Source organism: Sciurus vulgaris (genome assembly GCF_902686455.1).
Source record: "Sciurus vulgaris genome assembly, chromosome: 10".
NCBI classification, from domain to species: domain Eukaryota; kingdom Metazoa; phylum Chordata; class Mammalia; order Rodentia; family Sciuridae; genus Sciurus; species Sciurus vulgaris.
In genome coordinates this window covers 123,925,830-123,950,361 of record NC_136470.1, presented here as the reverse complement: position 1 = coordinate 123,950,361, position 24,532 = coordinate 123,925,830, and the positions used below count along the sequence as shown (strand labels likewise).

At 38.0% G+C, this 24,532-nt stretch overlaps 1 protein-coding gene across 8 annotated transcripts in view; it reads left to right on the top strand.

Annotated features, from left to right (window-relative positions):
• Positions 1 to 1,214: 1,214 nt before the first annotated feature.
• Positions 1,215 to 24,532, top strand: part of STAG1 (STAG1 cohesin complex component) — a gene marked incomplete at its 3' end in the record, with an annotated part of 382,903 nt that continues 359,585 nt past the window's right edge. For 2 of the 8 annotated variants that reach the window (XM_079154996.1, XM_079154999.1), the window contains exon 1: positions 1,215 to 1,472. Of the gene's footprint in view, positions 1,473 to 19,970; positions 20,047 to 24,532 lie in introns of all 8 variants that reach the window. The other 6 variants (XM_079155002.1, XM_079155000.1, XM_079154998.1 and 3 more) reach the window with 5 other exon arrangements.

Genomic DNA, 24,532 nt, shown 5'->3' with positions numbered 1-24,532 from the left:
CAGAGACTAGTAAATATCTATCCATAAAGAGTATATCTAAAAATCTGTGAAAGTCCAGTCACACATTCATACCGACTTCCTTCAGTGAGAAGCCACCACACACCCTCCAACTCTCAACAGAAACCAGAAAGCCGGATGACTTTAGAGACGAGCCCTCAAGCATCCCAGGGGGTTGCGCGGGCATAAGGTCACACTGGAAGCGGGGCTGGCTGTCCTGAGGGAGACTGGGTCATAAATGGGGCTGATGACCTGGGAGAGTAAGGATTCACTTCTGGAGTAAAAAGTTCTAAGCAGGTGAAAGGCAGAAGCCATGGTCAAGGCGAGGCAGGTGGAGAGCAAGGGCGGCCCTGAGGTCCGACCGAAGAGCTGGGTCAAGATCTCTCGGCGGTGGCTACGGCCCTTCCCGCACCCGAGGGCTGGGAGCCCCGCGTGCGTTTCAGAACCACTGACAAGAGGCGCAGGCTGCAGGAGAAGCCGAGCCTGCTTCCCAGCCTAGCTGCACTCCCTGCTCACTCACTAGCCAATGCTGCCGCCTTATGCAGAGCCGGCACCACGGAGAATCCGCCTCACCGAGGCAGGACGACGCCACTCGGCCTGGAGCGGGCAGTGTTCCGTCTAGAGCCGCGGCGAGGGAAGACCCGAACGGTTCTGGGGACCTGCGCCCCCGGGCTCGGGGGCAGCCCCTCCCCAACAATAAATCGCTGATACAAAGCTTTAAGCTCGGGCTTCTCCTTCAGTCCGGGAGGGGCGGGAGCAGGGCAACGCGCGGCCGCTCCCTCCCGCTCCGCAGCGCGCCAGGCGGGCGGCGCGCACAGGCAGCGGGAGACGGGAGTGGCGGGAGGGCAGTGCGAGCCCCCGACCTGGGGAGGGGCCAGGGTGAAGAACCGGGGGCGGGTTCCTTCCCAGGTCTCCGAGAAGCTCTGAAAATGGCGGGCGGCAGCTCTGCGAGCGGGACGCGCAGGCGCCACAGTGGCTGTCCTTCCGCCCGCCTCGGGCGGCCCTCGAACCGTCCACAGCGGCCTCATCCAGAGCTATCCGCTGCTCGCAATTGGCCGAGCTGGGCGAGCGCTCCATGCGGGGGCGGAGCCGCCACGCTGCGGCCACGTTTCCCGCCCCGCTGGCGCGCGTGCGCGCAATCCCCTCAGGAAAGCGTTTGCGCGCGCCCCCGCCGCGGCCCCCAGCTCGCGCCTCAGCTCCCTCCCCTTTCCGGGCAGGCCCGTCCTGTCAGCAAGGCAGTGAGCACCGCGGCCAGCAGAGGGCGGTCCGGACCCAAGTCTGCAGCGGCGCCATTGGCGTGTGGAAAATGCCACCAGATGGCGGGTTAGGATTGCAGCTCCGTTGAAGGCGCGGCCCCCGCTCCCGAACCCCCGGCGACCACCCCGTAACAACCCCCCCACATCGGGAATAACACACCGGAGACTTTTGGGGGGAAACTAGGTCGACGGCCGGCAGCGCCCGGATGGGCAGCTGAGGTGAGTGCGGGCGGCGGCGACGGCGGCGGGGGGCGGGAAAGAGGGGGAATGCGGCGGCAGCGGCGCGGGGGCTGGAAGCGCCGATCCAAGATGGAGGCCGGGCGAGAGCTAAAGAGCGCGAGCGGGGAGCGGGCGGGCCGGGCGCGGGCCCCGCGCGGGGGAGGGAGGCCGCGCGGGCCTGTGCGGGGCGCGGCGGTCGCCGGCCGTCCGAGCTCCCGGGGAGGCGGCTGTGGGCGCGGCGGGCACCCCAGTGCTCTCCTCTCTGCCCACCCCTCCCGCTGGCCCCGAAAATTGTGCCCCCGCCCGCCCGGGCACTACGGCGACAGGCGCGGAAGCCTTTGTGGCGCGCTCGGGCCCGCCGCCAAGCCCGCCCTCCGCCCCCCCGCCCAGGCTCTCGGGACTCGCCCGCGCCCGGCGGGGCCGGGCCGAGGCGGGCTGGCGCGAATGTCTTCCGCCGCCCGCCGCCCTGCGTTTCTGCGGTGTTTTAGCGGCGGCGGCGTCACATGACAACGAGCTCGCCTCCGCGGAGGGGCCTGGGGGTCGCTCGGCGTGGCAGCCGGCCCAGGCCTCTCGTTGGCCGGGTGGGGCGAGGGCTGCTGACCCGGGGCGACCGGGCGTCGAAGCCGGGCTTTCCCGCTATTTGCCTTCCCCGCCCCCGACGGGGGCCTCCTGGCGAAACGTGTCCAGGCCCGAGCTCTGCCCCGCTAGTTTGCCAATCCCCCGGGAGACGAGGCCAATAAAAGTTGTTTTCCCTCCTTTCTCGGGGTGGGGGCGGGGTGAAGAGCTGGGAAACTGGAGAGCCTGGAGTTGGACCCGAGCCCCACTTGCAGGGTCCGAACTGCGTGCTGCTCGTGTGCTGTAGGGACCAAGAGATATTCATGTTTTTAGGATTGTCACGTCCCCCCGTCTACCTACATTTGAAATGTTATCGATTCTCTTCACATTGCATGCAGTCGTGCCCCAGGCGTATAAGTCATGGGATGATTTTGGAAGCTCGCAGACGCACAACAGTGCTGTTTGTGATAGCTGATTATCTGCTGTTAAAGTTGGTGTAAAGAGGGTGGATGTAGTTTATCCTTTCTGGGGGTTGTGACTGGAAACGACTTTGTTTTGCAGTTTAGCAAAATTAGCGTTTGTGCAAAGTACCTAAATTGTCATGAAGTTGTGTGACTTTTAACTTATCTGGAATTTGACTGTGACTTCCTACCTTGAGTTTTTTGTATTTTAAGAAAATTGCCATCTCTGATGAAGCACTTATGGAAATGCACAGAACAGCGAAAATAAGAACGACTCATTTCTTGTGTAATACGTTGTAACATGTTTTCTATATTGTGTGAATTCAGACTAAAAAAATTTGACCAAAGAGGGAAATATTAAAAGACCCAGAAATGTTATTTCCTTGCTTTAGTTTTTTAGAGTGTATCCCAAATTATTATCCAAAGTTCTAGGAAATGTACAGATGTTTTGCTAATTTTTTTTTCTTTACATTTAAAAGTGTACTTTGAGTTAACCAAGTTTATTTAGACAAATGGTCTACCAATGGTCACTTTTACAAGAAAACTACTTTCCAGCAGAATACTTTCTGTATCCACTTTAGTTTTAACATTCTGAAAAAGTTAGAGGGAATTAAATAGATGTGAAATACGGAAAATTTGTTACTAGGATTACCTCTGTGAAGAGAGTGATACAATTATTGTTGATTTGAATGGCTCTTCTACAGCTTTAAGGGAACTGTAGCAGATGGGAGAGGGAATCTGAGCTGAAGTTATTTGGAACATCCGCATGGTTTGTAGTCTTAAGGGATTTTACTTTTAGAGTCTTACTTACCTCATCTCTAAAATGGGGGTAATATAGTGGGTGTTTATCAAGATGTGTGAAAAAGCCTTTTTAAAGTGTTAGAACTTAAAATTTATACAAATTCATATAGTTGTGATATATTTTCCTTGATTGTAGACCAGTATAACTTCATAATCTCAGTGCTATATAGGGAGATATAATGCACTCTGGAGAAATATACTTGCCTTTCCCCTTTTCTTTGTCTTATATCCTTACTGAGAAGTGTGTATTAGTTTTGTCTTGATGCATAACAACACAAACTTGGTTGCTTAGTAGCCATTTATTTCAGTGTCTATGGATCAGAAATCTGGGTGTGGCGTAGCCTGGCTCTATTCAGTTTCAGGATGAAATCAAGGTATTGTGTGTGTGTGTAGCTGTAATTCTCATTTGTGACTCAGGGTCCTTTTCTGAGGGCACTTCTTGTTGGCCGAACCAGTTTCCTTGTGACTGTGTGACTGAAGTCGCCATCTTGCCAGCTGTTGACTAGGGACTGTGCTCTCAGTTCTTTGCTATGTGGCCACATAGGCAGCAGTTTACAGAGTGGCTATTTGCTTTTATGATGATAACCAGGAACTATTCTTTCTGACTCTTCTCTCACCTCTAGACTCCTCTTTAAGACTATTTAAAAGTAACCTGACTAGTTTAGGTTTACCCAGATAATCTTTTTGCCAAATTCAACTGATCAGTGATCTTAATTACATAGGCAGAAATCTTTTTGCCATACTACAGTCATAGGAAATCTGTTTCATTTTATCTACAGATCTCTCCCACAATTAAGGGAAGGGGATTATATAAGTGTGGGTCATTAGTTGGTCTAAGAATTTTGCTTACCTTGGAGAATGAAGTATCTTCAAGTTTGCCTCGTTAGAGGACATAATAAGGACAGGGCACAGGCAGAGCAATAACCCCCTACTTGATCTTACTTAATTTCTTTACGCGTAATTATTTTGTCTTGTCTTTTCTTAATTTCTTGGTACCTCAGCTTAAGTGACTCCTTCTGTCTAAAGCATTTGATTGCATTGAGAGGAAATTATAAACAAAAACTAAGATTAAACAAATTTAAGGGGGAGGAAGACAGTGGGAGAAAGATGTAATTCTTGTTCCTAGATACTTGTTGTTTTACCCATTTGATATGTGATACTGAGTCTTAGAAAAGTTAAGTGATTATAATGCTTTAGATCACACTTTGGTTAAGTGACAGGTACATTCACATACTCATTGCATCAGACAGTTGTGTGATTGGTCCAGAAGCTTGGAGAATTCTTAGGAAGAATTATTGGAAAGTACCAGAGGTAGCAGAAGTTTAGTTGTAGTACGTGCCTTGACAGTCCAAGGAATATCATTTTCAGGAAGAGGCAAATATAGGGGACTGGGGATCTGACTCAGTGGTAGGCACTTTTCTAGCATGTGCATGGGTTTGATCCCTAGCAGCAGCAACACAAACACACCACACAGGCAAGTAGGGTAGTTGTAGCTAAGGATACCAAGCTTTAAAGAATTTAAGTAGGAGTTAAAATTGTTAGAGCCATGGTTGCTGGTATAACTTGGAGGCCCTGGTTTTGATCCTCAGCACCACCAAAACCTTTTTTTTTTTTGTTTAGGGAGATAACTGCTTACCTTAATATAGAGATCATATAGTAGGGACTTGGTAAATTTTTTGTTGACTGAAGAAAAATAGAATTCTTTGAAATTCCAGTGATTCTTGCTACTGTAGGACTCTGTAGAGAAGTAGGAAGCAGAGACCTAAAAAAGATACTCTTGTATAAGCCATAGAGTGACATGATTCTTGAGGTAGGATTACAGTTGTGTCTCCAGAGTAGGAGGACTTGGTTTTCTCTCATTTTGCTAATTAAGAGGACAGGATCCCAGCAACCACCTTAGTGCTGAGAGAAACCAGTATTGAAAAATATATGATGCTTTTAAAATGAGCTTTAAGTAGGTCATAGATAGATCAATTGGTTTTATGGAACCTTCTCCATATAAGACATTTCTTTCCTCATGTTTTTCTTTTTCTGAATCTCTTACCAAACGCTATTTGAAGAACATCTCAAGTCCTGCTTTGTGTAATCCTTTGTGCTATGGGCTTAAGTTATACTTCAGTTAGTTGCCCAACTACTCAATGGAATTTTGCCATAATTAAACCAATAGCAATTTCTTTCTTTAACTTGCTAGAAGCTGACAGTTGCAAAAACATTTTGCAGTGTGACTTCCTATAAACACATAAAATAAAAGGTTTTGTGAAACAATTTTTAACCTTTATTCAGGGCATGCTAATAAAATTCTGATCTTTTTTTAGTTAAGAATGGTGGTTGCAACTAGTGATACATTTCACAGCAGCTCATATCTTGGAAATGTGTTCATTTGTAGTCTCATTAGTAATCAGGCAAGTGCAAAGTAGAACCATGAAAAGTAATCATTTCACTTTGATCAGATTGACAAACATTAAAAAAGTTTGATAATATCAAATGTTGTCTAGAATGTGGAAGAAATTATACTACCACTTTTGGAAAGAGCGTAAATTGATAATCTTTTTATGAAAGAGTTTCTTCTTTTTTAATAAAGTTGAAGATACATGTACTTCAAACCTAGTACTTTATATTTCTGATGATGGAAAATCTTGTTCTGCATACCAGGGTATGTGAAAATGTTCACAATAGCCTTATTTGCGGTAGCTGAAGTTGAGAAATAAACTAAGTGTTCTTTCATGGTAGAATGGATAAATAAATGGTGCTTTTCAAAAGTTAAAATAATCTTGGTTCTTGAGATAATCCAATTTAGCATATTCTCCTTTTATATTTTGTTAGAAGACCTTGTACATTTTTTTCCGTATTGTTTTGTAGTTTTGTCTGTCAGGTTCTGGTGTTAGGATTTTAATGACCTCATAAAAAGGGTTAGGGAGTGACCATTATTTACTGGAAGAGTTTGTATAATATTTGTCTTAATTGCTCCTTGGATGTTAGAATTTACCAATGATAACATCTGGATCAGATTTTCTGTGTGGGAAAGTTCTGGTAACACATTCAAATTCAGTTTTAGGGCTATTCAAATTTTGTTTCATCTAGTGTCAGTTTTTTGTCACGTATTTTATTTTTTAAATTGTACATTATATCTAATTTGTTGACAGAAGTTGTTTGTAGGTTTCCCTTGTTATCTTTCTCATGTCCGTAGGATCTGTAGGGTAGCTCTTTAATTTCTGATGTCATTTATGTATCAGGGATTGAACCCAGGGTCACTTACCCACTGAGCCACATCCCCAGCTTTTTTAATGTTTTATTTAGAGATGGTCTTGCTAAGTTGCTTAGGGCCTGGCACAGTTGACGAGTCTGGCTTTAAACTTGCAGTCCTCCTGCCTAAGCCTCCCAAGCACTGAAATTATAGGTGTGCACCCACCACACTCAGTTTATGTGTTCTTTTTGACCAGTCTAGTGATTTAACTTTATTTTTTGAAATCAACTTTGCTTATTTTCTCTATTGTCTTTCTATCTCATTGGTTTCTGCTCTTTTGATTTTCTTTCTCCACTTCCTAAGTGAAGCCTTAGGTCATAAATTTTAGATATTTCTTGTTTTCTAATGAAAACATTTAAAGGTATAGATTTTCCTCTAAGCACTGCTGCATTCCACACATTTTAACATTTTAATATATTTTTATTATTCAGATATAAGTAGTTTCTAAGTTACTTTGCAGTTTCTTTTATCTGTGAATTACCTTAAAGTGTGTTGTTTAATTTTTACTTGAGATTGTTTTTATTGGTGCTTTTCAATTTTGCAGTATGGTGGGTTTCATTGTGGCATATTCACACATACATAACACAGTTTGATGAATTTCATTCCCCAATAACCCTTGCTACACCCCTCTTGCACCCCTACCCTTTCCCTCTACCCCAGTGGTCACCCTTCTGGTTTTTGGTATCTGTTTCATTTCTTTTTTTTTCCCCTCTGCTTCCACATGTGAGGGAAAGCACACAATACTTTTCTCTATGAGTCTGGCTTATTTTGCTTAAAATTACAGTCTCTAGTTCCATCCATTTACTTGCAAATTACATAATTTTGTTCGTTGTGGCTAAATAAAATTTCTGTGTGTGTGTGTGTGTGTGTGTGTGTGTGTGTGTAAAACATTTTCTTCATTCATGTGTTGATGGACACCTAGGCTGATTTCATAACTTGGCTATTGTGAATTGTGCCGCAATAGACATGGGTATGCATGTATCTCTAAAGTAGGCCAACTTTAGTTCTTTTGGTTAAATACCAAGTAGTGTATAGCTGGATCATATGGTAGTTGTATTTTTAGCTTTTTGAGAAATCTCTGTTCTGATTTCCATAATGGTTGTACTGATTTACATTCCCACCAACAGTGTATGGAAGTTCCTTTTTATTTGGAATTGTTTTTGATATCTTATTGATTTCTAACAATTTCACTTTGAGGCCACTCTGCATGGTTTTAATTCTTTTGAATTTATTAAACCTTGGTTTATAGGCCAGCATATCTAGTTTAGTATTGAATGTATTGAAGGAAAATGTATGCTGCAGTTGTTGGGTGCAGTACTTTGTAAATTATCAATTAGATTATGATGTTTTGATAATGTTTTTCAAATCATCTGTGTCTTTACTGATTCCCTTTTTTGGGATGGGGGTCTTGTTGTATCAGATGTCGAGAGGAATGTTAAAATATCCAACGAGGACTGGAATTATTTCTCTTTTCTGTTAGTTTTTTCCCTCATATATTTTGAAACTGTTACAAGACCCAATTTATGGATTTTTTTTTGTCATTTTGATAAGACCTGTTTATCGTTATGAAATGTTTCTCTTAGCTCATGGTAAAAATCTGTGTCTTGAAGTCTGCTGTATCTGGTATTAATACAGCCACTCCAGTAAGTCTTTTTGAAGTTTCTTTAAAACATGTTTCATTACATTTAAAGAATATCTTTTGATGGCAGTAAATAGTTCAGTATTGCTTTTTTTCTTCCTACCCATTCTACCAGTATGAAAGTGAAATCTCTCAGTTATGATAAACATTGTGTGCTAATGCCTGTCAAGAACTATGAAGTTCTGGATTTTCACCCTGCTTGCACACTACCAGGTTAAGCTGCCATAGTTTAATGATTGCTGGCAGAAGCCATGAGACTCTTAAGTCAGATGAAGAATAATGCTTTATAGCAGTAGCCATAGAATTGGCATTTGCACATGGCAGTAGAAGGAGGTCCAGGTAAAACCTGCCCAGGCAGTGGTTACATTACAAGAGAGAACTCCCAAGGTTAGAGGAACTCAGATCTTTCATAATGGATAGTTAAGTATGCCTTTTGTTCTGAGGGAGACCCTATAGCTCTTCCTAGTCTGTTTACTAGGGAGTTATTTCCTCTGTTTTCAAGATGTGCAGGAAACTGAAAAACTCAAATATTGTCAAATTAATTTTCTCATTTTTTTAAAATTTTTAAAATTTGCTCTAATTGGTTATGCATTACAGTAGAATGCATTTTGACACTTTGTATATAGATGGAGCACAACTTCTCATTCCTCAGTCTGTACATGGTGCCGAGTCATACCAGTAGTGTAATCATACATATATGTAGGGTAATGGAGTCTGTTTCATTCTGTTATCCTTCCTCTCCCCTCTGCACAATACAAAGTTCCTTCATTCTTCCCTACCCACCACCCACTATGGATCAGCATCTACTTATCAAAGAAAACATTCTTTGGCTTTTGGTTTTTTGGGATTGGCTTATTTCACTTAGCAAGATATTCTCTAGTTTTATCCATTTACCTGAAAATGCCATAATTCCATTCTTCTTTAAGGCTGAGTAATATTCCATTGTGTATATGTACCACATTTTCTTTATCCATTCATCTGTTGAGGGCATCTAGGTTGGTACCATAGTTTAGCTATTGTGAATTGAGCTGCTATAAACACTGATGTGGCTGTGTCACTGTTGTATGCTGATTTTAAGTCCTTTGGGTATAAACCGAGGAGTGGGATGAAGAATAATGCTTTATAGCAGCCAAGTTTTCTGAGGAATCTCCATACTGCTTTCCAAAGTGGTTGCACCAATCTGCAGTCCCACCAGCAATGTATGAATGTACCTTTTCCCCCACATCCTTGTCAACACTTATTATTGCTTGTCTTCTTGATAATTGCCATTCTAACTGAAGTGAGGTGAATTTTCTCAATTTCCCCTATGTTATTTGCTTTTTAATTTTTCTACATCATCCCAATCTGGTTTTCCTACATTATCTATGCACTGTATTTTTCTATGGATTTTCTGTTCTCACCAAATTGGTTTGCATACTTGGGTCCTTTCTTCCTACATGTCTTTGGTTCTGGTGTGTGTAAGAAAAATCTCATTGAACATTTGCTACATACCAATAAGCATTTTACAATAATGCTGCAAGGTAATTATTGTTATGCTGGTATTATTCCTGTATTAATAAATTTAGATTAAATTTCCCAAGTTTGTAATTAAGAACACATTGTGGAGAAACTTGTAGTATCTAATTTTCAATTTTAGTGTTAAGTACAAGTAGTGTTTGCCTTAAAATTTTTTAAGCTGTAATCTAAACTTTTGTATTTCCTGAACACTTGATATAATTCACAAACAAAACAAAACAAGTGTACAGTGAACTGTAGGATCTGTGTAAAATCTTTCCTCATAACCTCAGCGAACATTTACCCTCTTTGCCACCTATTGAGTTTATTGTTGTCATGAGGGTTAGTATACGATGGTGGTTCAAAGGCACAATATCCTGTATAATGTTTGAGACTAATTGTCCCAAGGTCACATGGCGAACAAATGATAGAACTAGCATATGAATGCAGGCTTAGTTGTAGAACCCTTAAAAGGTCATTATTCTTTCAGTGTCATTTCTGTATGTTGAGTTCCTTTGCATTTTGAAGTTTACTTCATGGAGATTTGGTTTTCTTTTCTACTTCTCATCTAATAGTTGTGTTATCATGGATAAGATATTAAATTTGTGGAGACCTCAGTTGTCTCATTTCTCTTTTTTTAAACTTTTTTAGTCATCAATGAACCTTTATTATTTATTTATTTATATGTGGCGCTGAGAATCAAATGCAGTGCCTCACATATGCCAGGCAAGCACTTTACCACTAAACCAAAACCTCAGCCCCAGTTGTCTCATTTCTACCATAGAAGTAGTTAAGATTCTTATTTCAAAAATATTCTTCAAAATTATTTATTTATTCATGTGGTTCTGAGGATCGAACCCAGTGCCTCACATGTGCTAGGCAGGCACTCTACCACTGAGCCACAACTCTAGCCCTCAAAAATATTTTTAGAATTGACAAAGATTGTGTATATTTAATGGGGTGCATATGATGTTTCGATATGTATATATAAATATACAACTAATTATATATATTGCCTCTTAAGTCCCCCCTCCCCTCGTGAGAATCCTTCAAATCTACTATTAGGGTTTTTCAAGTATACTTGTTACTAACTATAGTCACCATGTTGTACAATAGATCTCTTGATTTAGTTCTCCTATTTCACTGGAATTTTGCAATATTAATTTTCCCAGTCCCCACTTCTACTCCCCAGCCTCTGGTAATTACCAGTCTACTCAGCTTCTATGAGTTTGAGGTTTTTAGATTACACGTGAGATCATACTTTATTTTTGTCTTTCTGTTCCTGGTTTATTTTCTTTAACATAATGTTTCATAGTTTCCTCCATGTTGTCTCAAATGACTGGAATAGTTAAAGTTCTGTCACATACCTTTATTTGTGCGTGTACTAGGGATTGAACCAAGAGTGCTTTACCACTGGGCTGCATTCCCTGCCCTTTTTATTTTTTTGTTTTGAAACAGTGTCCCCCAAAGTTGTTTAGGGCCTCATGACTTTGCTGAGGTTGGCCTAAAACTTGGAAGTCTCCTGTTTCAGCCTCCTAAATCTCTGTGATTACAGGCATGTGCCACCATACCCCACCTCAAATGTTTGTTTTTAAACAAAAATTTTTTTTAGTTGTAGATGGACACAACACCTTTATTTATTTATTTATTTGTATGTGGTGCTAAGGATGGAACCCAGAACCTCACATGTGCTATTCACGTGCTCTACTACTGAACCCCAACTCCAGCCCTCAAAGAAGTTTAAGATTGCCTACCTCTGAGAATATAGGGAAAAAACAAACCTGTTTTTGTTTTCTCATCAATCAACATAGAAGATTTATATGCTCCCTAGTATGTGGGGATTTCATCTTACCAATGACCAATCAATTAATTCTGCAGTGGACACCAACTGGATATCTTCTTATTCAATTCTGATACTACTTATCAAGAGATAGTGTCAGATCCCACAGGTTGTGGTCTTAGTTCTGTAACAGTGGTCCACTTTATGGTTTAAACATAACCCTTGCTGCTCTGCCACTGCAACTCATTTTTAAAATGAACATGTTTCTTTCTCTTCCTCTCTCCCTGTTCCTCCCTAATCTCAGGGGAAACAGGATTACCTCTTCTCCCCGATTCTAGACAGTTATCTGCCCCTGAGTACACACCCACCATAGGAATGAACTAATCCAGACTTTGGGGATGGTACCAGAAGATCTCAGAAATGACTTTCTCCCAAATTAACAAGTGAATCATAACTCCAGACAGAGAATGTAGCCTTTGCATCACCTCTTTCAAAGTCCCCTATTCCTGCTGATGGGCAGAATCACAGCCTTCAGGGCAGGAGTTCCCCTTTGCTAGCAAAGTAATAAGCCTTCTTTTTCCTTTTTCTGAATTTCCTTTCTCAAAACTGTCCTCATTAGATTAGCATCAGGGACAAGGGCTGAACTTTTGGCAACAGTTCTACAACACTGTCCCCACTACTTTCAGTGCCAGTTGCAAACTATAGATTGTTTTCCCTGTTCTTCCCATGACCTTCTCCTTAAGTTTGATTTGTTGGCTCACAGAACTCTGGGAAGTTCTTAGTTTATTGGTTACAGAGGATACAATTGAAGACATGCACAGGGCCAGGCATGTGGGAAGGGATATGGAGCGTCTATACCCTCTCTGGACTTGTCACCTTCCAGAAATATATGGAGGACCTGTTTGGCTATCTGGAGGCTCACCTGAGCTCTCTTTTGGGCTTTTACAGAGGGCTTCATTATTCATGATTGATTACATCATTAGCCCCTGGTGGTCAGTTTGACTTGAGCGCCTCTTCTCTCTTGAGGCTGAGGAGTGAGGTTGAAAAACCCTAGTCCTCTGATAAAGCCATGGGCTTTTCTGTAATTAGCCTCCTTTCTGAAGCTATGGTAGGGGCTGACAGGCCACCAGTCGTTTCATTAGCACACAAAGACATCACTTTGGAGATTCCAAGATTTTAGAAAAGACCAAATACATATTTTGCATTACTCAGTGTCTGGTAGTGGGCAAACTAAAAGTTGATAAAATATGTAGCTTCTGCTCTTTAAAAATGTCTACTTTGTTGAGAGTGGTTAAAAACCAACCAAACAGGTCTGGGGTTGTAGTTCAGTGATAGCGTTTGCCTAGCACTTGTGAAGCACTGGGTACATCCTCAGTACCACATAAAAATAAATAAATAAAATAAAGGTGTTGTGTCCATCTACAACTAAAACACACACACACACACACCAAACAAAAACCTCAAAATAATAAAACGAAGTATTGTAGGTGTGGGAAGGTAGATTCAGGATACTTTTGCAAGCTTCAAATACAAAGGTAAGAGGAAATACCCTTCTGTCAGGCCCTCCCTTTACATAACAGTAGATTGATTGGTTTTGTGTGTTAGGAAGTGACAAACATGAGTCAGTTTTTCAGCAGTCTTTATTTTCTAATCAAGATAACATTAATAATTAATTACTACCTGTACTGTTTTCTTTGGCTGTATGTAAAGATTTCTCTTCATAATTGTCGAATTAGTTTAAAGGTCAAGGTGTAGATTGAGACATCACTATCTCCTCAATCTTAGAAAGGCAAGGAAAAAAGTGTTTTTTACATAATCAAGTATGAATATGACTTACATCTTTCACGTAAGGTACCTGATAGCCTTTCTTATTGTAAAGCTCAGTTGTCCCTGATTATGTCAGTTAAGTTTTTCCCATCTAATTTAGTATACCTCATTAATCTATCTCAAATGAGAGGTACACTTCCTCTTTAACTATTTACAAAGAAAGCAAGCATGCAGAAATTCTTGTGACTTAATGCAAGGTATAAAAGTTAAAGAACATTTGTGTTCGCTTGTAGCTTAAATTAATTTTGGGGAAGAAAGCGCCTTACATTATAAACTGCTAGTTACAAATTAAAGAGCTTAGATGTTCACAGATTAAGAAAGTAAGTATGGTCATGTAATACATGACTAAGAAAGCCAGTGTCAAAGACAGTTTGTCAAATTGTGTCAAATTCAAACTCTACCTTTTTAACTCTGTAAACTTGAGCAAATTCCTTAACTTTTTTTAAAAAATATTTTTAGTTGCAGATGGACACAATACCTTTATTTTGTTTTTTTATTTTTATATGGTATTGGGAATCAAACCCAGTGCCTCACATGTGCTAGGCAAATGCTCTCCCACTGAGCCAAAACCTTTTTAAACCTATTTTCTCATCTGCAAAATGGAAATAAGAAGAGTATTTCTCTCTCATGAGCTCTTGTAGGGGTTAAAAAGTTAGCTGTCCATTGCTAGACTTTTTTGTATTGTACATAGATCCAAAGTACATTGATCTTAAACTTGAAAGGTGAATACAGTTATAATCTAGATAAATGGTAAAATTACTTACCAGAGGGAAAGAATTTGGGTTCACCATAGAACTAGAAACAGAAATCCTAATGAGAGTGATCAGAGGATTAAGAACTCTACCATTTGAGTGATAAAGATAATAAGTAGTATTTTCTGCTTATTGTTAAGTATATTTAAAAATTTAGACTCTTTAAATATGTTCTGAATCCTGGCAAGACTCTGTAATACTTTCTTGATAATTAAGTTTTTAATGACTTTATCAAGGTTATTTATGAATATTAGGCCTTGCGTGGATAATCCTGCAAACAAAAGCAGTAGGAATCAATCTTTACCCAGAGCAAAATGTACTTTATAAGTTACCTCCTAGAGTGAGTTCCTGGATAAAATAAGTGCCTTTTTCCTCATAAAAATGGGATACAGAGAACAAAATTGTGGTTAACTGTTTTCTTTTAAATTTGGGTATTTAAATTTTTATTTTGTAAATATAAGGGTAGCATGGTGTAGAAGAGATAAGTCTAATACAGGGTACTAGATCACAAGATCCAAGTTGGAGTCCTGCCCCTGCCCATGGCCATGTGCATGTTAGGCAAGCATTCTGTCACTGAACTACTACATCCTAGCCTGAAATATGAATTTTAATTATAGCTGTGCCACTAACTAGCTTTGTGTGTTTGAGTCATTACTTCTCTGGGCCTCAGTCTTTTTATTTTTAAAATTAATGTCTTGGATGAAATAGCAGATTTCTAAGATTCCTATAAATTTAGTTCCTGTGAAAATAGTCATGACATCTGTCTGAATTAAGTAATGCAGTTTTTGATTTGAAAGTCTTTCATTTTCAAAGACATAAGTGTGATATTTTGCTTCTCTGTACCTCCTAGCTGTGTATTAGAATAATTCATGCTTTCCCCTAACTGGTAAGTCTGTAGACCAAAGACAGTGTTGATACCTAGTATTTATAGTTTTTGGTGCCAAATGTAAGAGTGTGTTTTCTTTATTTACTTGATGAAAAAGAGATTAGAAAATGATCTCATATAATTTATTTGTTGTGTCATTTAATAAGCATTTATTGAATATATACAGTGAACCATACACTGGTTATTAAAAAAAAAAAAAAAAAAGCACAGTTCTTGCAGTTCTGAAGTATAGAGGAGGCACATTAAGACTCACAACCCTAAAACTACTTCCCCCCAATTCCTTTTCTGATAGCTTTATTACCTCACTTTTCCACCCAGGGTTCATCTCTTTCTTTTGTGCTTCAGTGGTACACTGGGCCAGGACTGCCGAGGTTAAGATACCTTTTCTCAGTGTTAATAGCGAGGAAGTGGTGAGTTTGAATACAGCTTTTAATGCCTCTAAAGTCTACTCTCAAGCAGTTAAAAACAAAAAATACCAGGAGTTCATTGGCTTGACTGGAAAAAAATCACATCTTTATTTTCTCAATCTCTAACTGAAAATTACCATTTTCTTCAAATTCGAATGTAAACAAAAAAAAATCACTGTTGTATTTGTAGTGCCTGTTATTTTCATATTATATTACTGATGTTGCATATAACTCAAAATATAATTTTTCCTAAACAGTACATAAAAATTAGATAGATAGCTCTAGTCTGTATCCCAGATACTGGGGAGGGGAGAAGACATGCTGAGGAAAGAGAACTGAATTGCTTGGGGCCAGAGTTTGAGACCAACCTGGGCAACGCAGACCCCATCTCCAAAAAAACTTAGCCTGTTAGACAGATCTGGATATAGAATCTGGCAGTCTGACTTCCTTTATGCTCCCTTTATAATATAATCTTTTATGATATATTTTTTCCCAAATGTATGTACAGAATATAGGTTAATTTAAAGGTAGATTCTGAAATTGAATTATATGCTTATCTTGCTTTCTGAAACAGGCAAATGTAATTTCAAAGTCATTTTGTGGTGAGTTGAGTTTGGTAATGAGGCCCTCTGGCTTTTCCTAATCATCATAAAGTTGGCTCTCCCTGCCTTTGGTTTCATTCATGATTTCAACCAACATTAAATTGAAAATATTTGAAAGAAAAAAATTGTGTACCTTAAATAATGTGTGTTTAGTCTTTACATTATATTATATATTACAGATAATCTTAGAGATTATTTAAAGTATGTGGGTATATGTGTGTAAATTTAGTTTACAAGTAGATATGTCATCTTGAGTTTCTGAAATATAAGGAGGGGGACTATCCTGGCACCAATCTCCCCGTGGATACCATGGGGATGACTGTATTTGAATAACAAGCTTGTGTTAACCTCGTATGGTCTGTTCCTGGAAATCCAGAAGGGGAAAAGTGTCTTTTTGAGTTCCATTCTTAACCATATTCAAACTAAACTGGTGGTAGATGAGATCAAAAGGAGCAACAGACTATCATTTCTCAAGTATCCTTTACAGACATAGTGCTTAATGTTTTAAATACATAACTATCACTTATTAAATATAGACTGCTTATTAAGTCCTTTGAGTGGTTTAGATTCATTACTTATGTTATTTAATTTGTATATAGCCCTTCAGAGAACATTGTTCTCTCCTCTTCCTCCTTTCCCCCTTTTTTCCCCTCCCCTTCACTTCAAGGATATAGTGGTCATAGATATAGGTGAGAAATGAGATGGAGATTGTACTGAAGTTATCACTGATGCCAATTCACCTATTACCTCTTTGCAGCTTCTCCAAGTTGTAAATTTGTTCGTTTAATTTTAGTTATATGTAGGGAAATAAGGCTGACAAGGAATTCGTCCTCATGCGTGAGAATAATAATCACATAAGTAAAAATAATCATCTACTGTGATAAGTGCTATGAAGGGAATAAATGAGGTATTTGATGGGTAATAATATGAGTTGTATATAAGTATATTAGTGAATCAGGAAAGACATCTGAGAATGTGAAATGTAAGCTGAGACATACACAGAACTTAGCTAAGAATGGTCCAAGCACAGGGAAGAACAAAGAATCTGCAACACAAATAGCTGTGGTTTTTAGGAACTGAGAAAAGGCAATAGTTACTGGAGGGAGTATGATACAGGAAGAGTCTGATGGTATTATGAAGTTAGAGTGATCGGCAGAGTCAGGATTATGTAGGTATATTTGGGATAGTTAGGACTTTAGAGTACGTGTTTATTATAAGTGAAGTGTAAAAACTGTGGGAGAGTTTTAAGCAGAAGAATGTTTTAAAAACATCCTATCTGGCAAATGTATCCTGGGGTTATACAGTGCTTGCTGAGCATGCATGAGGCCCTGGTTTGATCCCCAACCCTGCATAAAAACAAACAAGACTGAAAAATCCTTCTAGATCTGTGCATCTCAAACTGATTTTGTTTCCTGGGGGGTATTTTTGTAATGTCTGCAGATAGTTTTGATTGTCATAACTTGGGGTGGTGGATGCATTGTTATAATTACTGGCATCAGTGGATAGAAACCAAGGATGCTAAACATTTTATTATATGGAGAACAACCCACTTACAATAAATAACTGTCGAAAACTTCAGTAGTGCCAAGGTTGAGAACCCTTGCTTTCTCTGTTCTTTGAATATTGGACTGGGCAAGGAGGGTATGGAATAGGAAAGGGGAAGGTTAAGTTGTTGTGGCAAATATGTAGTGTCTTGGACTGTGATAGTGATAGAGGTGATAGTGAGAAGTGTTCCGATTCTGAGTTTTGGAGCTACGCAAATGAGAAAAGGCGAGTCAAGGATGATCTCTAGAGCACTTGTCTAACGTGTGAGGCACTGGGTTCAATCCTCAGCACCACATAAAAATAAATTTTAAAAAATAGTTATAAAAAAATGTACATATTAAAAAAAAGGATGATCTCTAGGTTTCCGACTGGTAATTAAGTGAATGATGGTGCCATCCTAAAATGGGGGAAGTACTGAGGGGAAGCCCAGGGATGAAGGGTTGTGATTTATAAAGTCTTACTTCATTGAGTCAAGTTGCTATTAATAGAGGACACAATACTATTTTAGTACTGTTAAAAAAAATTACCATGTACCTTATTGTAGTAGTCATGTACAGTCTATAATTGCTGTGAAATCTTTTATCTATTCCTATGGTTTGACAGTTTCTTCTGCCTTCATTTACATTGCTTATTAAATGACAGGATGCCCTTTTGCAGGTATCCCAGTAATAAAACATAATGCAACTAAATCTACTTGTAGCTGTTCTCCTATCCCATAAATCACTTTATTGTTGTTTTGCAAGAATACATGGAATTGGAATTATTTCTAGAATAATGAATGTCTGATTTGCTAATCTCATTTTTCTATCTTTATGTGGTAGCTTTTCAATGCCAAATTATACAGTCATATTTTAAAAAAGATTTTAAAGGTAGTTAAACTCAATATGCATGGAACCAACAGTGCATCAGCTTATTGATGATATTTGGTCAAGCTAGACAGAATTTAGAAATAGGAAATAATTCTTTTGTCACCTTCAGACATATATATATATATCTTTTTCCTAATTCTTGATGACTGATTTGATTAAGATTTTTGGATAAAGGTTCATTAAGAAATTTGGAAGCTTCCTTAGTTGATTCAAAATGTTGGAAAAAAATCGTAGGATTTACATAGTAATGTTGAGGAACATCTATATTTGCAATTATAATACTTTAAGCATTTGACTGGTTCCATTTGGAAACTTTCTAGTTTTGTGAAGAAAGAAATTTGAATTGTCAGCCAGAAGTGTTCCATTTTCTAAAATAAGAGCAAGAAGTAATATTTTGCTATAGACCTATTCATGATATTTCAAATATGCTGACCTTTTAATGTTTTTTGAACATAGATATTTGACACTTTTGTTTTCAGTTTTGTAGAATATAGCCTCCTAGTTCGTTTCTTTGTCCTTTCCTTTCTCTCTTTTTCCTCTTTTTGTTGGGGATCAAACCCAGGGCTTCAGGAGTGCTAAACAAGTAGTTCACTGATTGTACTTCCAGTTCCCCTCTAGTTTTGGTATCTCTTTGTTCCAAGTATCACCTCTTCATGTTTTATTTTCTTACCTTACCTAGAACTTTATCTTTAGATAAGTAAATGCTTTGCATCTTTCTGTCTTTGTTGCATATGTCTAAACAAAAGCCAGCTACAAATCAGTTTCTAAGTTCTGTGTTCTTGGCCTTGAGCCACTGAACACAGTTGGAAAAAGTAATAGTCTTGTATACTGGAGCCACTAAATATTTGTGCCCTCCAATTTTAATTGTACCCTCTGCATTACCCAGTAATCCTCTTTGATTCCCAGTCTTTTCTTATTCTTCATAGCAATTATTTAAAAACTTGTAATTCTCTGTAGCTTCCTTACCGCACCCCTTCTCTTTTTCTCAGTAGATGATTTCATCTATTCACTGAAAAACTTGGATTTAGTTATTTTATTTCTGGAAGAAGTAAAAAAATTATTGAAATGAGAGCAGGAGAACACCCTGATGTTTACTATGTCTATCCCTTGGAGACATATAGCAGATTTTGTTCTAAATTTTAGAAAAAAAAATTGAAAGATACATCTTTGTGAAAAAATGATTGAATGTTCCATGAGCTAATTTTAGTTCAAAATCACTTTTTTTTAATTATAGTAAAGTTCTTGGAGTAGTTTTATCTTAGAATTTGAGATTAAAAGAAGTTCTTTTATGTTTTATAAAAGGTACCAAATAAATGTGTCAGCTTTTTTGTATATAACATATTAATATGTGGAGTAAAATATACTACTCAAGTTTGATGGATAGTTACTCATTAACTACCTCCCAGTCCAAGAATATAAATACTTTCAATATCCCAGGAGGTTCTCCATGTTATTCTCCCTTCTGCACTCCCACTCTAGCTTCTCTAGTCAAAGTTAATTTTGTATTTTGCTGTCTGGTGGTAGAATTTGCTGCTGCTTTTTCTTTTTGGTACTGGGAATTGAACCCAGATGCATTCTACCACAGAGGTACATCCTCAGCCTTTTCAATTTTTTTTTTTTTTTTTTTTGGAGACAGTGTCTCACTAAGTTGTTGGGACTGGCCTTGGACTTGCAATCCTCCTGTTTAACCTCCTGAGTTGCTGGGCTTATAGGTGTGAATCCCCATGCTTAGTCTTTTGGTCAATATGATGTCTATGAGAGTCATCCATATTGTGGCAGGTATCAGCAGTTCAGTTTTTATTGCTATGTAGTATATTACTGTAGGAATATGCTTTTGTGTGTGGATGTTTAGGTTACTTTTAGTTTTTGACTATTACAGTAACATTACTGAGAACATTCTTATGCAAATCTTTTGGTGAATATATATTCTCATTCTTTTGCATACATGTACCTAGAGTGAAATTGCTCTCATAATGTAATTCTTAATAATACTTTATAATGGAACTTAATTATTAACGACCTATTCCTGCCTATAAGCAATTTTATTCTTTTGATAAAGAATATAAAAAGAATTATTAGGTTTTTAAACAAGATTCTAAAGGAAGATACCTCTTTGCTTTCGTTTACATACAAAAATTGACATGGTGGCACATACCTATAATTGCATCAGTTTGGGAGGGGAGGCTGAGGCAGGAGGATTGCAAGTTCTGGGCCAGCCTCAATAACTTAGTGAGACCCTGTCTCAAAATAAAAAATAAAAAGGGCTGGGATATAGCTCAGGGTTAGAATTCCCCTCCGTAACTCCTAATACTGCAAAAACAAACAAACAAACAACCTATTTGGGTCTGGGGTTGTGACTGAGGGGTAGAGGGCTCATCTAGTATGTGTGAGGCACTGAGTTAAAATCTCAGCACCACATAAAAATAAATAAAAGTTATTGTGTCTGTCTACAACTCAAAAATATTTTTTAAACCCCTATTTGGCTCTCTTAGTACTTCCAACATTATTGTTTATAAACCTTGTATTTCCATCTGTGTATCCAAATTCTGAGCATTTTTATTACAGTCTGTCCTGATCTCTTGTTTATGTTTTATTATTTGGTAAAATGAGGACTTTTTCTGCTCCTAAGACTGCAGAAAATAATTATTGGTTTCCCTGACAGAAACTTAAGTCTTTCATGGATTGGTTGTGTCTAAAGAAGAAACTACTGGGTTAAGATATCAGTGACATGGATTTTAATCCAGATTAGTTTATATACTAGCAGTGTGTCCTTTTGTAAATTAATTTTATCTTACTGCCTCACTTGTGTTTTTTTCTTTTGTGGGGCACACTTTGTATATTTGTAGATTTGTCAGTATCATTCATCCAGTTTGTAAAACATACGAAATATAAGTTGCTTTTAGAGATAACACAATAGTGTCTCTAGGGAAGGCTGACTGCCTGTCAGATCCTGATGAACTGTAGTTCTTAGAATTATGATTAGAGATTAAATTTATTATTTACATCTAGAAGTGATTAAAGTTTCAGGTGAATTCAAGTTTGAGGAATGAACTAGGGTGTCATATTTTTGTATACATTGAGAAATTAACTTTTAAATGAAATAGACTGCCCATGCTGACCAGTCAGTGCATTTTCCTTTTGTATGGAGACCTATATCAGATTCAGATTATAATCTGAATACTGATATACATCCAGAATGAACCCAAAACAAGTTGGATCATTTTTAGTTATTGGTATTACTGAGCTCTGATACCTGATAAATCTGTTGGCAATGTAGTAAATCTGGGTCAGGACACTCTCCAGGGACAGTGTTGGAGACAAACTGCCAAATGTAATTTGAATGAACATCCTCACTATTCAGTTAGTTTGGTTTTAGCTTCATATAGTCATGAACAATATCTGGGTCTTGCTTCCCATGCCTCCCTTTTTGGATTTTATGTATGTATTTCTCCTACAGTTTATCTTATACTTTGTAATGTGAATCCATTTTTCAATTTTAAAAGAACCTTTTTGGTGTGTCGCATATACTGGTTCATGTATGGATTTGATTTATTCTTTAAAAGTTGAGAAAGATAAATATTGTTTCTGGTGTATTCTCACTTGTGAATGTATGGATTTTGCAGTCTAGTTTAGATTTCAGTATCTGCTCTGCCATGTATTTAGCTGAGTTTCATCCATCCTCATTCATCCTCATTCTAGCGGTACCATAGTCCAGGTCTTATTTCATCTTGTCTTTCTTTCATAGATATAGGGAGGTATAATTTATATAATGTAAAATTGGTAAGTTTGCAATTCAGTCATTTTTAGTTAATTTGGAAAACTCTACAACCATCACTATAGTCTAATTTTAGAATATGTCTGTCTATGTAGAAGATCTTTGTCCGTTTGCAGTCACTTCCAATTACTATTCCCACCTCTAAGAAGTACTGATCTTATATTCTATCCATATAGGTTTGCCTTGTTTTGGGATAATTGGAATAAAACAATATATGGTGCTTTGTATTTGACTTATTTAACATAATGTTTTTAAGATTACTCACGGTATTGCATGTTTTGTACTTTATTCTGAAGAATATTCCATTTTCTTAATCCACTCTCCAGTTGACAGACATTTGGATTTCTAAATTTGGCTATTAAAAATACTACTACTATGAACATTTATATAAATTTTGGTATAGTTATGTTTTCATTTGTCTTCTGAAGGTACCTACGATTGGAATTTGTGGGTCATATAGAAATTCCATAATAATTTAAGAAACAGTCCGACTGTTTTCTAATATATTTGTAATATTTTACATTTCTACCATCAATATGAGGTTTCATTTACCCTCTTTTTGTTTTAGTATTTAAATGTCTGCTTGATTGGATTTTAGTATCACATAGCACAATAGCTGCTACAATGAAACAAGAATCATAGCATTACAGGATTTTACTACTCCATCTAGAAAAATGCAACTTATGTCACATAAAAATATAAAATTAATAATTCAAAACAGATTAAAACTTGATGAAGGTAGGGCAACTGTGTGACGCATTGTAGAGCGCTTGCCTAGCATGTGTGAAGCACTGGGTTCGATCCTCAGCATCATATGAAAATAAATAAATAAAAAGATTTTATATGCATCAACACCAAAAAAAAAAAAAAGGTTTTAACTAGACAAATGTGATTGCTTAAAAGGTTTCATTTATTGTTCTAAAGACTGTCAAAATTTAGTATATAAAAATCTGATTGTGGAACATTTCAGATGTGCAGATGAAGACAAAAGTGTTTTAATGAATCCCTACATATTTAACACAGCTTCAGAATTGTCATTCCAGTTTTTTTAGAGCAGGGGCTGTCAGCATTGTGGATTGAACTCAGGGTCTTTGGCATGTGAAGCAAACACTTTACCACTGACCTCTAGTATCTGCTATTTATTCACTTAGGATTGTCCAAAGGATAAAATGAGAACAAAAAGGTACACAGATTATGTTGGTAGTGGTGGTGGGGTGTAGGTGTTTGGGCTGGGTTAAAAGTATTTTGTGGCTTTATGCTCCATGCATTTACAAAGCAGAGTAAAGGGAAATGGGGAAAACAGAAAACAACTATATTGTGTAGGCCTTTTGTATACAATTTATTGTGATAAACCATTTGGTGCATGTTATTTTCATCCTAAATTAAGGCTTAGAAACTTGGAGTCATTTATAAAAGATGTATATTGTTATCCTCACTGCATGTGAGGAAACTAAGGCTTGAAAAGTGTACCATTTTTCTCCATTTGGTTGAGTAGATTGGTTTTATTGCATATATGGCTTTTATCTATTTTTGAAATTAGTTGCTTAAATAAAATGATTTATTTAGTTACTGTTTCCGAGTTTTCTGTTTTTTTTCTTCATGGCAAACTTATTTCGCATTAAGTAGTTTCTTCTGGTCCATGGTTAGAGTGGGGGAAGGTGCTATTACCTGAATCAATATTAAATGAATTGAAGTATACACATTGCCATCTTATTGCAGTATATACAAAGTATAATGATGTTCTAAATTCTGTACTGTGGAAAGGAAGCAAAATACAGTGTAGGATTAATTCAGGATAGTGGCATGTAAGAGGAGAAAATGTGTACTTCTGAATTCTAGGACTGGTGCCCTGTAATTGGAGCCCTGAAATAGAGATTAAGGAGAGGATAAAGGGGAAATAAAATAACCTGAGGAAGTGAATGATAAAACAAGTGTTTTAATATCTATTTTCTGGAATATTATTATATATATTCAGACTCTAGTACTGTGAAAATTGTTCTTTGAAATATGTATTTTTATAAAAACTTACATTGTTTTGGGTGAACCTTTATAGATTTAAAAAACAGTATTCAGAAAGAAAGGAAAAAGAACAAAAAAATCTAGCAAATTTCTAGTGATATATAGACCAAAAAAATATTGCTGCTTCATTTGATACTTTTCTGGAATTCAAAACTTTCTTTGATTAGGGAAATTTTTATTTAAACTTATAGAAATAACCATATTCATCTTTATAAATGATACTGTAGCCATAATTTCCTATATTACAAATTTGTCTCTAGGGTATTTATAAAATAGGTATGCGAAATACACTTATGCTTTGAATAACTATCAGGGTTTACCACACATTTTCAAAGTGATTTTTTTTTCTTGCTTGTTGATGGACCTTTATTTTATTTATTTATTTATATGCATGCTGAAAATCA